Here is a 14,166-nt window from a genome sequence, read left to right on the forward strand (position 1 = left end):
CGCCTCTGGAGTCTTCCCATCTCCCCTCAAGCACTCCCTTGTGCACCCCCTTCTTAAGAAACCCTCTTCCGACCCCTCCTGCCCAGCTAACTATCGCCCAATCTCTATTACTCCCTTCCTGGGCAAGCTCCTTGAGCAACTGGCCATCTCCCAGCTTAATCTCCATGCTGAATCTGTTGGTAGTCTTCATGACCATCAGTCTGGCTTCAGAGGTGCCAGAAGCACGGAAACTGCTCTCCTGAACATCCGTGAGGACCTGCTCTCAAACCTTGACTCTAACACCCCTTGTGTTCTCATTTTGCTCAACCTCTCTTCTGCCTTTGACACTGTCAACCACACCATCCTGCTCAACCGTCTCCGTGATAACCTGGGTATCACTGGTCAGGCTCTGGTGTGGCTGACCTCCTTCCTCTCCAATCGACCCTCCCAGGTCCAACTGGGTTCCTTCCTCTCTGACATCTTTTTCTCTACCTGTGGTGTCCCCCAGGGATCTTACCTCTCCCCCGGGCTGTTCAACCAGTATCTGGCACTTCTTGCTCACCGCATCGCCGCTCTCTGTCCCAACTTTCAGTGCTACGCGGATGATACCCAGCTCATTTTCAGGCTACCCTCGGCCTCCTCTTCCCCTTCCCTCATCTCTGACGGTCTTTCTGCTATCCAGGAATGGTGTGCCGCCGACGACCACTGCCTTAACGCCAGTAAGACTGAGATTCTACTTATCGGCACACCCACTCCCTCCTTCCCTGCAGCTCTCTGGCCGGCCTCCCTTGGCCCTCTTCCTGCTCCTACCTGCAAGGCAAAAAACCTCGGGGTCATCTTCGACTCCACACTCTTTCTCTCCTCACATATCTGACGTCTCTAAGAAGTCACACTATCAGCTGCACCTCCTCAGAGGTATCCTTCCTTTCCTCTCCTTCCCCCAGAAGCTCACTGTCTCCAGAGCCCTGGTTCTCTCGAAGCTGGACTACTGTAACAGCCTCTATCTAAATCTTCCTGCCTCTACTCTCCGCCCTTTGCAACTCATCCAGAACAGGACCGCGAGACTTGTCCTTGGCCTCAAGCCCAGGCACCGTATCTCTCCAGGACTGAAATCACTACACTGGCTCCCAGTGGCTGCGAGGATTAAGTTCAAAACTTCTGCATTATCCACAAGGCCTTCTGGGGCCTTGGGCCAAAATACCTTCAACTCTCTCTTCCTAAATATCTTCCTTCTCGAGCTCTTTGCTCATTCACCTCCAACTACCTCAGGGTCAGCCGCTTCTCCAAGCAACGAGCTGGGGGTAGCTCTCTCTCCGCAGCAGGGGCCTCCCTCTGGAACAGCCTTCCTGCCTCCCTGAAACTTGAGGAGAACCATCTCCGGTTCCGGAAGCACCTCAAAACCTTCCTCTTTGCCTCTGCTTTCTCTCCCTCTCTCCCCTGCTAAAATCACTGAACCTTCACTGAATCTGCAACTGGGCCACTCACCGATCTCGGTCCTTGGCCCAGCCACTCTTCCCTGCACTGCCTACCTGCACTACGGGACTGTCTCTGTATCCTACAGCCCCTTTCTCCCGGCACTTACCTTGCACTTGCCACCAGCTGGCCCTATTATTTATCTTGTATTCTACTAACCATGTACTGCACTTTCCTTGCACTTGCCACCAGCTAGCCCTATTATTTATCTTGTACTCTACTAACCATGTACTGCACTTTCCCCTCTCCCCTTTCTCTTTTCCCAGTCCCCTCTACCCTTGCACTTGCGCGATCTGAATGACACCTGGCCTAGTAGGATCGTTCTCTGTCTCCTCTTGTTCCCCTCCCCCCTGCCTCGTCGCGCCTTGAAACACTTGTGTATAGGCGCGTTACAAATGCCATATCATATCATATCATTATAAGCCTTTAATTGGGAGGCTGGACTTTCTTTATTGTGATCTTCAACTCTGTAACTCCTGCCCTGGTGGCATTAGTTCCACCCGGGTCTTATTTTTTTTTTATCATAAACTGAAATTCTGTTCATGCATAATTAAACTCTTTGTTATGCTTTGATATACCCGGCAACCAAAAGCCTTAAATCATTCGTATGCCTGATACCAATCATTTTAGTCAGATATTTTATTATTAAAAATCTAGTTGTATGTATACTAGAACACTTTCACAAGAATAACGTGTGTAATCAGTTGCATAACAGGATAATAACCAATCAAATTAAACAGAAACCAGAAGGGGCAGTCTAAACCGTTTGCAAGAGGGACTGAACTACTCAAGACCTTCCTGAATGCCCCCAACCCAATAATCACCATAAAAGTGGAACCAAAGAAAACACAAACTTTACCGCCTGGCTAATACTAACAGTACAGGACCTCCCATTTTTTCGCTTGCAGACAGACCGTAGCACTTCCAAGTTAGTGTAGCCAACCAACCTCGGAAAACAGAACTCCCCAAGAACTTCCCCAACCACCTCTTGAACCACCCCCCCAACTACCCAAGAGACGTTTAAGCTCTTATTACCTCAACATTACATGCACGGAATCCCATACACACAGCAGCTTTAGACTTGCTTGGCTGCAAGCACCTCCAGAATGTTCTATGTACTTTTTAGATCTGAATGGTATGCTACATTGTAATCTTGTATTATGGACTCAGCCAAAATAAACATATTTTAATACATTGCCACCACGGCCCTTAGACCTCTGCATGGCACCACAACACGTGTAGCCCTATCATTTACCAACACCATTCTCTTCCTCCCAGACCAGCAGCTGTCCCAGTATCCTGGTACTGGCAGCTAATAGATCTTGGGTTGTCCCCTATGGAAAAACAGACACCAAAGTGTCATTGCCAAAAACTACCTGGAATCATATTGGTATACAGCTCTCAGGTACATCCTGCCTGTACCAACAAACACCCGTCTCTCCCTCTCCTTCCCATCACATTCATCAAGAGGCTTTCTAAGAAGGAATAAGTGTGCTGTACTAGAACGCTTTCCATCACATTACATTTGAAAAACACCAAGCATCACTAGCCACACTAGTAGTGCATCTGCTTACACTGTGACTAGAAGACTCCCTACTGGTTTTGTATTTTGGTAGTTGCCTGCTGCTTAACTATTTTAGCACCCTAGCATTTGTTTCTTGCGCTTTACTGACTGGTCTTGGACCTCGGCGCAGGTGGTCATTCATACCCAAACTTTATTCCATGTTCCTCATGAAAAGGTGCTAATTTCCAGAGGCTGAATGGATGACCGTTCTAGGCTCTGGGGTCTATACATGTGAGGTGGGACATCCGCTTTGGTCAGAAGCGGATCTGACATTTCTTGATTGCTATTGGCTTTCATATGTTTTAGAGGAACTTGGGAATGTGGGGAGACAAACGCCCGCATCCCCTCATCACAGCCAACCCACCTGTGTCCAGATTATCTATTGGTCGCATTGTTGCTACACATGAGCAAACGCACTTGGCACCAGTGTTGCCGCTTGTGTAATATGGAATGGGGCAAACAGGTTTTGCCACAATCTGTGCTACATGAAGATTTCTGGAGCACAGCATTATATGGAACAGAGCAAACAGACCATGCACCACATTCAGCTACAGCCCTGCTGACTAGCTTTTTGAGCCCAGGCAAGAAAACTGGGCGAACAATGGTACTTTCATTAAGGATAAATATGTTTCTTCCCTTGTTAGCGGGAAAACATGAATTGCGGAAAAACCTGTTTGCAGTATTTTGCACAACACAAGCAGCTAAACTGATCCTAAGTGGCAAGAAAACTGGGCGCACAAACTGATTTTTCATATTTGTTTCTATTTATGCATTAATGAACAAAAAACAATGATGTTCTGCTTTTTGTAGGTAAAGGATGGTACTTTCAATAAGGATAAATATGTTTCTTTCTTGCCACACAGTAGAAATAGTGGTTTCCTTCATTTTTGCCCCAGTGAAGAAATCCTTATGCAGTATGGATTGCCGAAAATCCTGTTTGCCCCATTTTGCTCATTACCTGTCCAAATGCTACCTTTAGCTCCAGGTGTAATAGTTTGGGTAACATTGAATGTACAAAGTCAAAGGACTATTGATTATTTAGGTTCAATCTTCGCCATATGCATAGACTTTCACTATAATTGCTGTAAACCACGTTAGGGAATGTAGATCCGAGTAGATCACCCTGCAGATCACTCCCACAATGACACAGATCTACTGAAGAGCCGCTCCATTTCTCCTACATTCCGCCTGTGTTTGCTATTGAAGCCGTCATAGAGTAAATCACTCACTCTGGAACCTGCCCAGTCCCTGTGAGTTACCCCCTCTCCTCCTGCCCCTCCAGCCCTCTGCTGCCATTTCTCTGCCACTCCCGCCTAACCAGCAAATGTGCACTCAGCTTATCTGCTTGCAGTCTTCACTCACATTCTTCCACCTCTGCCCCTCGTCATCCCTCATCCAATGCTACACACCTTTTGCTTGTGTTTGCCTCTTAGGTACTCATTGATATCTTTCTCTTCCCCGCCCCTTGCTTTCATGCCCCTACTGTTCCTCTTCACCTCCTAACATCTTGGTACCCACTAGCTGTGAAGCACATTTGTAGTTGCCTCTGTGGACATCCCATACTAGGACATTTGTACTACTGTCATTCACAAGGTGGTAGAGTGACGCCATAGGTTGGTTACTTATAATGCGCCTATACACAAGTGTTTCAAGGTGCAACCAGACAGGGAGGGGAAACGGGAGAGCAAGACAAACGATTTTTCTAGGCCTAGTATCATTTAGATCGTGCAAGTGTGCAGAAAAGAAGTGCAGGGGAGAAAAAGGGGGAGAAGTGCACTCAGTGTGACAGTGCCATGAGTTAAGTGCAAGGAAGGCAGGGCCTCAGTGGAACAAGCCCCGGCAGTGCAAGGAAGGCCAGGTGGCAGTGCAGGCGGGCCCAATGACAAACGGTAGGGACTGGACGGGGGGACCATGTGTCCTATATGACTCAGAGGAGCACCAGACAGCCAGTCAACGTAACTAAGCAGGAGGAAGGGAAGGATAGCAGAGGGAAGGCAGAGAGAAAAGGAGGAGTGGAAAGGTTAGCAGGGGAGAGGAAGAGAGATGGAAGAGATGAAAAGGAAGGTCTTGAGGAGCCAAAACTTAAGGAGGTCTGGATCAAGGTGCATAGAGGAAGGCAGCCCATTCCAGAGGGAGGCACCTGCAGAGGAAAGAGATCTACCACCCAGTCGCTGCTTGGCGAAGCGACTCACCTGCAGAGAATTGGAAGTAGATGAGAGGAGGGCTCTGGAAGGGAGGTACTTAGGAAGAGCACATTGGAGATAGCGCAGGCCTGGCCCAAAAAAGCCTTGTGGACGATGCAGAGGGTCTTGAATCTGACCCTTGCCGCCACTGGGAGCTAGTGGATGGATTTCAGAGCCAGAGCGATGCAGTCCCTGGGCTGAGGTCAAGGATAAGTCTTGCAGTCCTGTTTTGGATGAGTTGCAGAGGGCGGAGGGTAGATTGATAAAGATGTGGTTGCAATAGTCAAGCCTAGTGAGAACCAGGGCTCTGGAGATAGTGAGCTTCTGGGGAAGGTGAGAAAAGGTAGAATACCTCTGATTAGGTGCAGTTGGAAATGGTACTTTTTGGAGATGTGCATGATGTGTGGAGAGAAGGAGAGAGTGGAGTTGAAGATGACCACATGGTTTTTTGCCTCACAAGAGGGTGAGGGCACAGGGCCAAGGGTGGCTGGCCAGAGTGAAAGGGGAAAAGCGGGAACAGGGGTCCCAATGAGAAGGATCTGCGTCTAACTGGCATTAAGGCAGCGATTATTAGAGGTGTACCATGCCTGAATAGCGGGGAGACAGTCAGGGATGAGCGAGGAGGAAGCTGAGGGTAGCCTGAAAGAGAGCTGTGTGTCATCTGCATAACACTGAAAGTTATAGGAAAAGGTAGAGATCAGGGTGCAAAGGGGGCCAGCTAGACATTGAAAAAGCAGGGCAAGAGGATAGATCCTTGGAGAACACCATATGTTGAGAGTGTGATGGAGGAGAGGAAGGCCCCAAGTTCATCTTGGGAAGGTCGGTCCAAGAGGAAAGAGGATAGCCATGCCAGAGCCTGATCTGTGATGCCCAGGGTATCTCGAAGATGGGTGATCAGGATGTTGTGGTTCACTGTGTCAAAAGCAGAAGAAAGGTCAAGGAGGATGAGGACACAGGCAGAGTTAGAATCAAGGTTAGAGAGCAAATCTTCACGGGGGTTCAGGAGAGCAGTTCCCATGTCTCTGGCTTCTCTAAAGCCAGAGAGATGGTCTTGGAGACAACCAACAGATTCAGTGTTAAGGGTACGCAATTTCTCCTGAAGTTTGCCCAGGAAAGGAGTGATAGAAATCGGGCGATAGTTTGCTTGGATGGAGGGGTCGGCAGAAGGCTTTTTGAGCAGGGCTTGCACAAATTAGTGCTTGTGAGGGGAAAACTCTTGTGGCAAAGGAGTGGTTGCAGAGATCGGCCAATACTGGAGAGAGAGAGTCAATGTTGTCCTTACTGGTTCGGGAGGGGCAGGGAGAAACCTGTTTGGATGAGATTTTCATAGACCGGACTTGTCTGGAAACCTCATCAGGTGTGACAGGAAATAGGGAGGAGAGGACATCAGGTGTGACAGGAGATGGGGAGGAGAGGAGGAGAGAAGGGGCAGCCAAGGAGGGCCTGAGAGTGGTAGAAGGAGAGAGGGGAGCAGATGAGATTGAGGACAGGATGTCCTGCAATTTAGTGGTGAAATGAGAGGGCAGGGCTGAGCAGAGGGCCTGGGTGGGTTTGGTAGAGGAAGATACTGCAGTAGGATTGGCCAGCTCTTTGCAGATTTTAAAAGGTTTGGCAGTGTTGTTGGATGCCGCGGAGATGCTCACTTGAAAGTAGATTTCTTTTATAGAGTCTGGAGAGTCTACATTGCCTTTGGGGTAGGCGGCAGGCCAGTTTGTCAGAGGTTGAACCTGAAGCTCCCCATTTTCATTTAGGTGCTCTGCACTTGCGTTTCAGGACACGTCGCAGTCGTACCAAGAATTGCACATTTTGGCAGACTTTAGGTGGATCATCATGACAGTGGCAAGGATTTCAAGAGTGTTAGAGATGGAAAGGTGAAAGTTGTAAAGGACTGTGTCAGGATGGGAGTCAGCCACAGGAGTAGGCTTGAGGAGAGTAGGTGGTGGAAAAGGCTGGCATTGACACTCTCTTCATGGGTCAGATGACCGTGAAGAAGGGTGGCAGTGCTGGGTGGGCCATTGCCAGGGGAACAGGAAGCTCCAAGTGAGAACAGAGAAGTAAGTGGTCAGTCAAGCAGAGAGAAGTAGTGAGAGGGTTAGAGAGAGAGATGTCAGAGGAGATGAGAGCATCCAAGGTGTGTCTGGCAGAGTGGGTCGGACCAGAGGGTACAATGGAAAGGGAGAGCGAGTTGCAGAGGTTGCAGAAAAGCCCTGATGAGTCCAGGTGGATGTTGAGATCCCAAAGGAGGAGAAGCTGGGAGGTAGAGGAGAGAGGAAGTGAAGTGTGGTAAGCCCACACAGAGAGGAAGAGGGAGGCCTGGCTATGTGGCCTGTAGAAGGTGACCAGGGTCAGAGAGGAGCCAGGGGACACAGAGAGCCTGCAGACCAGGCTTTCAAAGGAGGAGTAGACTTGAGTGGGAATGATGGAGACAGGAATCCCCTCAGCAAAGATCAGGGCCACTCCTCCTCCGGGCCTGTTGGGCCTGGGCTCAGAGAGGATCTTCTAGCCTACAGGGAGAAATGTGTCAAAACTCATGACAGAGTGGGCCTTAAACCATGTCTCAGTAACAGCGAGAACATCTAGATCCAGCAGTTCAAGGAGGTGGCAGATGTCAGAGGAGTGTTTGACAGCAGAGCGACAGTTTAAAGTAGCAGTGTGGAGCAGATTGGCACTTTTGAAAGATTTCCGGGGAGGGGAACAGAGATCCCCACCAGAAGTGGCAGAGGAGCCAAGGAAGAAGTGGATGGTAGAGGGACCAGAGAGATGGCGGCCAAGGGGGGCGAGGTGGCCAGGAGAGCAGCATCTGGTAAGGGGGCAAAAGAGGCAGAGGACGATGAAGGCAAGGTAGCCACGAGAGCCAAAGCTGGCAATGGAGCCAGAGTAGCAGAGGGAGGGGGTGGCAAGGGAGCCAAGGAGGTAGATAACAAGGGAGCGACAGTAGTGGAAGCAGGGAGTGGCAAGGGAGCCATGAAGGTAAGTGGCAGGGGAGCCTGAGTAGCAGCGGGAGGGGGTAGCAACCGGGCCATGGATTTAGGTGTTAGGGGAGCCAGAGTAGCAGAGGGAGGGGTGGCGAGGGAGCCATGGAGGAAGGTGGCAAGGGAGTTAAGGTGTTGGACAAAGGAGGTCACAGGCCCAGTGCAGCGTTAGCCGGCATGGCAGAAGGAAGAACATTGGCAAGGGAGGCGCCTATCGAAAAGTAGAAGATTGGGCTGAGGCCCTTGTACCAGGATGGTATCTTGGTATTGCCCAAGCCTATGCCCTTAATATCAACCAGGAAGTGTTGATTACAGACCATATCAGAGGGTTAGATAAGTCACTGATGGACAGATCATCTTAGGGGGCGAAACTTGAACATTATAATGGGTTAGAGATTTCTTACCAACTTCACCTCCCATAGCACTCTAGGATCATTTTCTGACCTTACATTAAATCAATTTGGAAAATGAATGAACATCACCAAACCCAGTCCCTCTTAAAATCTTTATGTTCTGTGTGCGACAGTTTCAATGCATCCATCCCTTCAGGCCTAGTCCCTGATTTCTGGAAGCGGCCTGGATGACACCTCTTCTGAAATAATCGTTTGACCGTATGGACACAGGCGATTGGTCACTATGCCATCTTGTCCAATTTAGAGCAGGAAAGGATGTCACGTTTCAGGGCCCCTGCTATTGCTCCATCTGTAAGCCCCTTTTAACGCTGTTGGCCATCTTACTTATTTTATTTATTTATTGGACATTTGTATGGTGCCTATACACAAGTGTTCAAGGTGCCACAAGACAAAAAAGGGCACGGGGACAGGGGAGAAAACAATCATAAATGGTCTTACTAGGCCTTGTGACATTTGGACCATGCAAGTGCAAGGGGAGAAGTGCTGAGGGGAGTCCAGGAGGGCAGGTGCCAGGGGAAACAGGGGTACGGGCCAGCTGCGAGGGCGAGGGCGGGGGGGCCAGAATCAGGCTAGTCGGGAAAGGGTGCCCGAGGGCAAGTGCTGGTTAAGGGATTCTGGGGAGGACTGGACGAGGAGGGCTTGGCCCCTGTGAAGCAGATAAGGGACCAGGCGGCAGTCACAGCGGCAGGGGCATATTAGCAAGGGAAGGGGAGAGGGAAAGAGGAGGAGAAAGGTTAAGTCTTGAGATGTTTCCAGAACTTAAGGAGATTCGGCTCAGGTCTGAGGGGGACAGGAAGGCCGTTCCAGAGGGAGGCTCATGACATTCACCTGCACCTGTTGTGAAAAACCTATAATTATGGATTGTCTTTCCTTTCCCAAATTCCCTGAATGTTGAACTTCTGTTAATTCTATTGCAGAAGCTTGCAGTCGTGCAGCCACTTCTATCTTTTCCACACATGGTATATGCCTTCATTTCATCTCACTTGGACCTTAGAGACACCATAACCAGGATTCCTGGCCATGCTTCTGGTCAGTCTCCAGTGAGTTCAGAATGCCGGCACCACGGTCCTTCTGTATCTGCACATCTCCTCAGCATTGGTGCCGATAGCTAGTAGAGTCAAATTCAAGTCACTTCTAAGCTTCCCTCCTTGTCTACCAAACTGCTGGTGTGTTGTTTTACCAGGAAGCTTTGTTCCACCAACACCACATTGTTGGTACTGTGGTCCAGGAGCAAGAAAAAAGTCACAAAATGCTTCATCGATCTATCCTCCAGCCTCTGGAATAGCTGCGATCAGTGGTCCACAAAGAACTTCACCTTTTGATCCTCAGGGGAATTAACCAGCTGGCTTTTCCACTGGACCTAAAATATCCTCAAAAAACGAGAGCTACACATTTCTGTGACAAGGTGCTTGTTAGCAAGTGTTTAGGTGACAGAAATCCATGGTATGAAGGCAAATACTAATACATTAGACAGGTCACTTGGAACTGAACTTATAGGCAATATGGCTTCTCCCTAACTGCACGAAAATGTGAGTGGTTTGGGATACACAGAAATGTAGAGGGCGCTCAGCAAAGGAATGTATAATAATGAGAATTACTCATTTGTTTCCATCTGGATAAATGATACCTATGAACTGACTATGTTCATTAGCCCTTCCCAGTGTCATATATATGAAATGTGATCTTTTTTTTACTTTGATCTAAGAAAGCCATGTCAGACCTCGACTATGGTATTATCATCGTAAACCAATCCTCAGGATATATGACTACTGGTCATGATCTGCTGTTTATTATATCAGTTTGGTTGTTAGGTATGGTCAACTGAGCAGATCAATGCACTCTACTGGGGGATAAACCCTTCCTTTCTGCGATGCCTACCTTAATTATTCTAACAAACAAGAAGGCACACAACCGTGCAGCTCACGTTCCAGAGGAGGGACCTCTGCAACTATTAGAGAAAGACTTCTCCTTCTGCCATAAAACCCGAATTTCTGTATCCTCTACATTCTCTGCCTTTCTGAAAAAGGCTTCACCACATAAGTAGACAAGGAGAGGGATTCACACCTGCACCTCATTCCTGCCACCCATGCAGCGCCCCCTAGGACACCTATACCCACTCTATATTGAGAAAGATGCAAAGAGGACTTACTTCTCACCAGCAACCCTCTCAAACTGCTTAAACCTGTAAGTCACCTTTGCACCCCTTTTCTCACCTGCAGACCTCTGCCCTCCTCCTCTGCCTTGGGTAGGAACCCAGCACGTTTCAATGGATCCGCAAGCATTTTACTTTGGAAGAAACACAGAACAACTTTGTCAAGTTAAATATGTGATCGATATTTACCAATGCAAGACTTGGCTGCATGACTGTAAAAACTAAGAGCTTTCGATCTTGGATGTTAAAGGCATTAGCAGGGCTCAATCGAAGGTACAGGCGGGTGGACAGAGTCCACACACGTTTTTCAGAGGGTGGACTCAGTCCCCCCCAGCTAAAATGAGAAAAATTGAATGCCCTCTTTGAATTTATGAATTAAAGCCCCAGTCGTCAGGTTTGCAGGCCGGACACTTCTCCACTGCACTATATAATATGACGAAACAAACACACAACTACAGGTGAAATGTCCCATTTCGGTACTGCAGGTTCCAGGGAAAACATTTCTATTGGCTTTCGGAGTTTAAAACATGCACACCCTTTAACATTTTCAAAAACACTATTAGAAGAAAATATCCTATCTTGATTTTGAATTTACAAAAGTCAAATGCCAATCGTCCTGTGCACTTTGGCTGGCTATGCAAAGCCAATTTGACAGAATATTCATATTAGGACTTGACCCCTGGGCATTAGGTTTTATTACTTTGCATAAAAACCATTTGCCTTGCTATTTCCTCGTTTGGCATCCCACGAAATCAGAATTATTGTTCTTTCTTAGCAATATCCAACACTGCTCAGAAATAGATTTTATTAGTATGTAGAATTCCAAAATGCTCATCAAACATTTTTCTGCAATGCTTTCCTCATCGAGCACAGCAGACGCAAGTACGTCAAAAGCACACAGGAGCATTATCCAACACATTCGCATAATTCCTTGCCAGGTAATATATGCCAGAATTGTCACTGTAAAACACAATTAATGATGCATCTGCCAATAATGTTTACCACTCTAAGGAAATATTTTAATTCTGGCTGCACCAATAAACATTAATAATGCCACTAGGAACACCCCTGTTTTCTGAGCCCAATAATGACAGTATTACATACTGTTAGATAACTAGGGCTACACTATTCATATCTGTAAGCAGACACCCAATGTTTAGGTATCTTCTGGAATGTCTTTTGTTCAACTACTCAAATTGACTTTAGATTGTCCAGCAGCTACTGCCTGCAAAACTACAGCCAGACAGAAACAGTCAACCAGATCTTTGAGCAATATCTATGCTGCCCCCTAGCTCAGCTTGAACAGGAATGGGCAGGGTTTCTATGGTCTGCAGAGTTTGGATACCACAACAGCCCTCTGTCATCCACAGCATTCTCCCCGTTTTACCTCCTGTATGGGTGGGTGTCCTCTGCAATTGTCTTTGATTCTCCAACCAAAACGCCAGCAATTGTGTTCCAAAAACAGCACACTAGGTTATGAGATGGCCAAACAAAAACTGCAATGGGCTAAGATTTCCTACAAATGTTTTGTAAATAAATCAGTCAGGGCAGCACCTGATTATAAAGTAGGAGACACGTCTTGGTTTTCCCATGAAACATTTACACCTGAAAAGTCCACAAACATTCTTGCCATGCCACTTGGGTTCTTACTAGATCACGCTGTACTAGGGTCGTACACAGCCATAGTCGCTCTACACACGTCCTTTAAGGAGCATCTGGTGTTCCACCTCTCCAGAATAAAAGTCACTCAGCTTAACAGATGACCCAGCAAAGAGACCTGCAGGACTGATAAAATTGATAATGAACTTGAATATGAAGTTAGGACCAATCTAGATGCTGAAAGGGGCAAAGGCATACCACATAGACTGGGAGGCATTTGGACCTGAAAACTGCACATTGTGGGCTGAAACAGCCCTGAACCCCAAAACTAGCAAGTATGAGGGCTCCCCACTGTGAATCCACATGGAAATAAGGCCCTACAAATGCCAACACTAAAAGGAGAGAATGTAGGCATCAAAGCCTGGAGATGCCTGAAAATGTTCCTTGCCACAAATGAGGTAAAGACCTCAGGAAACTTTTGAAAAAAGTCTGGAAAAGCTGAGACCATCTTGGCTGAAACGGCGGCATTGAGCGTGTAAATAAAATGATCAGATTGTGTGCAAGTTTGCACTACAGAATGGAGTTTTGTACTTTGACCAAAATTATAGCCTTCACAATCGATTACCCCTTTCTATTAAATACATGCTTCCTCCAAAGGAACTTAAGTTTGTTCATCAGGAGCCCATCACAAGAGGAAACAAGAATTCTCAGCATCCACAAGGAGATGGAAAAATGCAGCAGTATGAAAGGTTGCACAGCCAAAGTTGACACCAGTGACATAGCAATTGCATCTTCAAAAGCAAAATGTTAAGAATTCAAATGTACAGCCAATACCTTTAAATATATTATGTTGCCCTTCTGTGATCACTGTTGGCAAGAAAGTACTGTTGCAAGGGTACCTGTTCAGATTGTGTGCATTTGCTAAGATTATTTAAAAGTAAAAGGCTAATCAGCAGAGATATGCCTCAAAACTTAGTTTTTAATTTCTATTCCTAGCCGTGAAGATGAGCTGAGGAATTCTCTGGATCCCCAAGTTTTAAGACCAAAAGCACTTAGCCCATCGTAAACCTGGTCATTTAGCCTTTGAAGTTCAGTGCTATTCTAAACAAATACCTCCCTCTTGACATCAGAGCCCAAAAACCATATCCCCAAAGGAGGGGACAGAATAATGAGGGGTTTCACAAGACATTTCATAGAATGGGAGATATGCTGTTTATGGAATAACTTGGCAAACATTAATCGTACACTATCCATGTTCGGATTTATGAAAAACTGTTAGTGAGCTGCTTCTGGTGAGACCAAAATTATGTTTATGACACCTACACAACCCACGTTATTTAGGAAAATATAATGGGGCATTCTTGGTGTGACTGGGAAATATGAAAAATTGAGGGAACTTGAAGAAAGTGATCAATATTCTGCACACAGAGCGCCAGATGTTTCATGAATATACTTGGGGAATAAAGGAGGAAAAACCATAACTTTGCCATAGAATAACCTACAAACATCTAGATCGGATCATTTGATTCACAAAGAAATATACTGTCTAAAAATGCTAGCGTGTGTGGTGTAAAATGATGAGAAAGGGCATTTATCATAATGTGAGATTTCCATGTGAAAAGTCCAGATCCAATGCCCTGTCCCAGATAGATGATTGATGGGGTATCCTCCCCCGGCTTCTTAAATCACTTCCCTTTTCTCTGGACCTACTGGCTCGCAGAGGGGGAGGGAACCACTGAACATTGCCCTTTCAATTTTGCGAGGAAGATGACTCAGCAATGATGTCATTTGCCATCTAAATAGGTTTCTCCACCCTAATTGAGGACTCTCT

The sequence above is a fragment of the Ambystoma mexicanum genome, chromosome 5q (assembly GCF_040938575.1).
Source record: "Ambystoma mexicanum isolate Mex_15411 chromosome 5q, UKY_AmexF1_1, whole genome shotgun sequence".
NCBI classification, from domain to species: Eukaryota; Metazoa; Chordata; class Amphibia; order Caudata; family Ambystomatidae; genus Ambystoma; species Ambystoma mexicanum.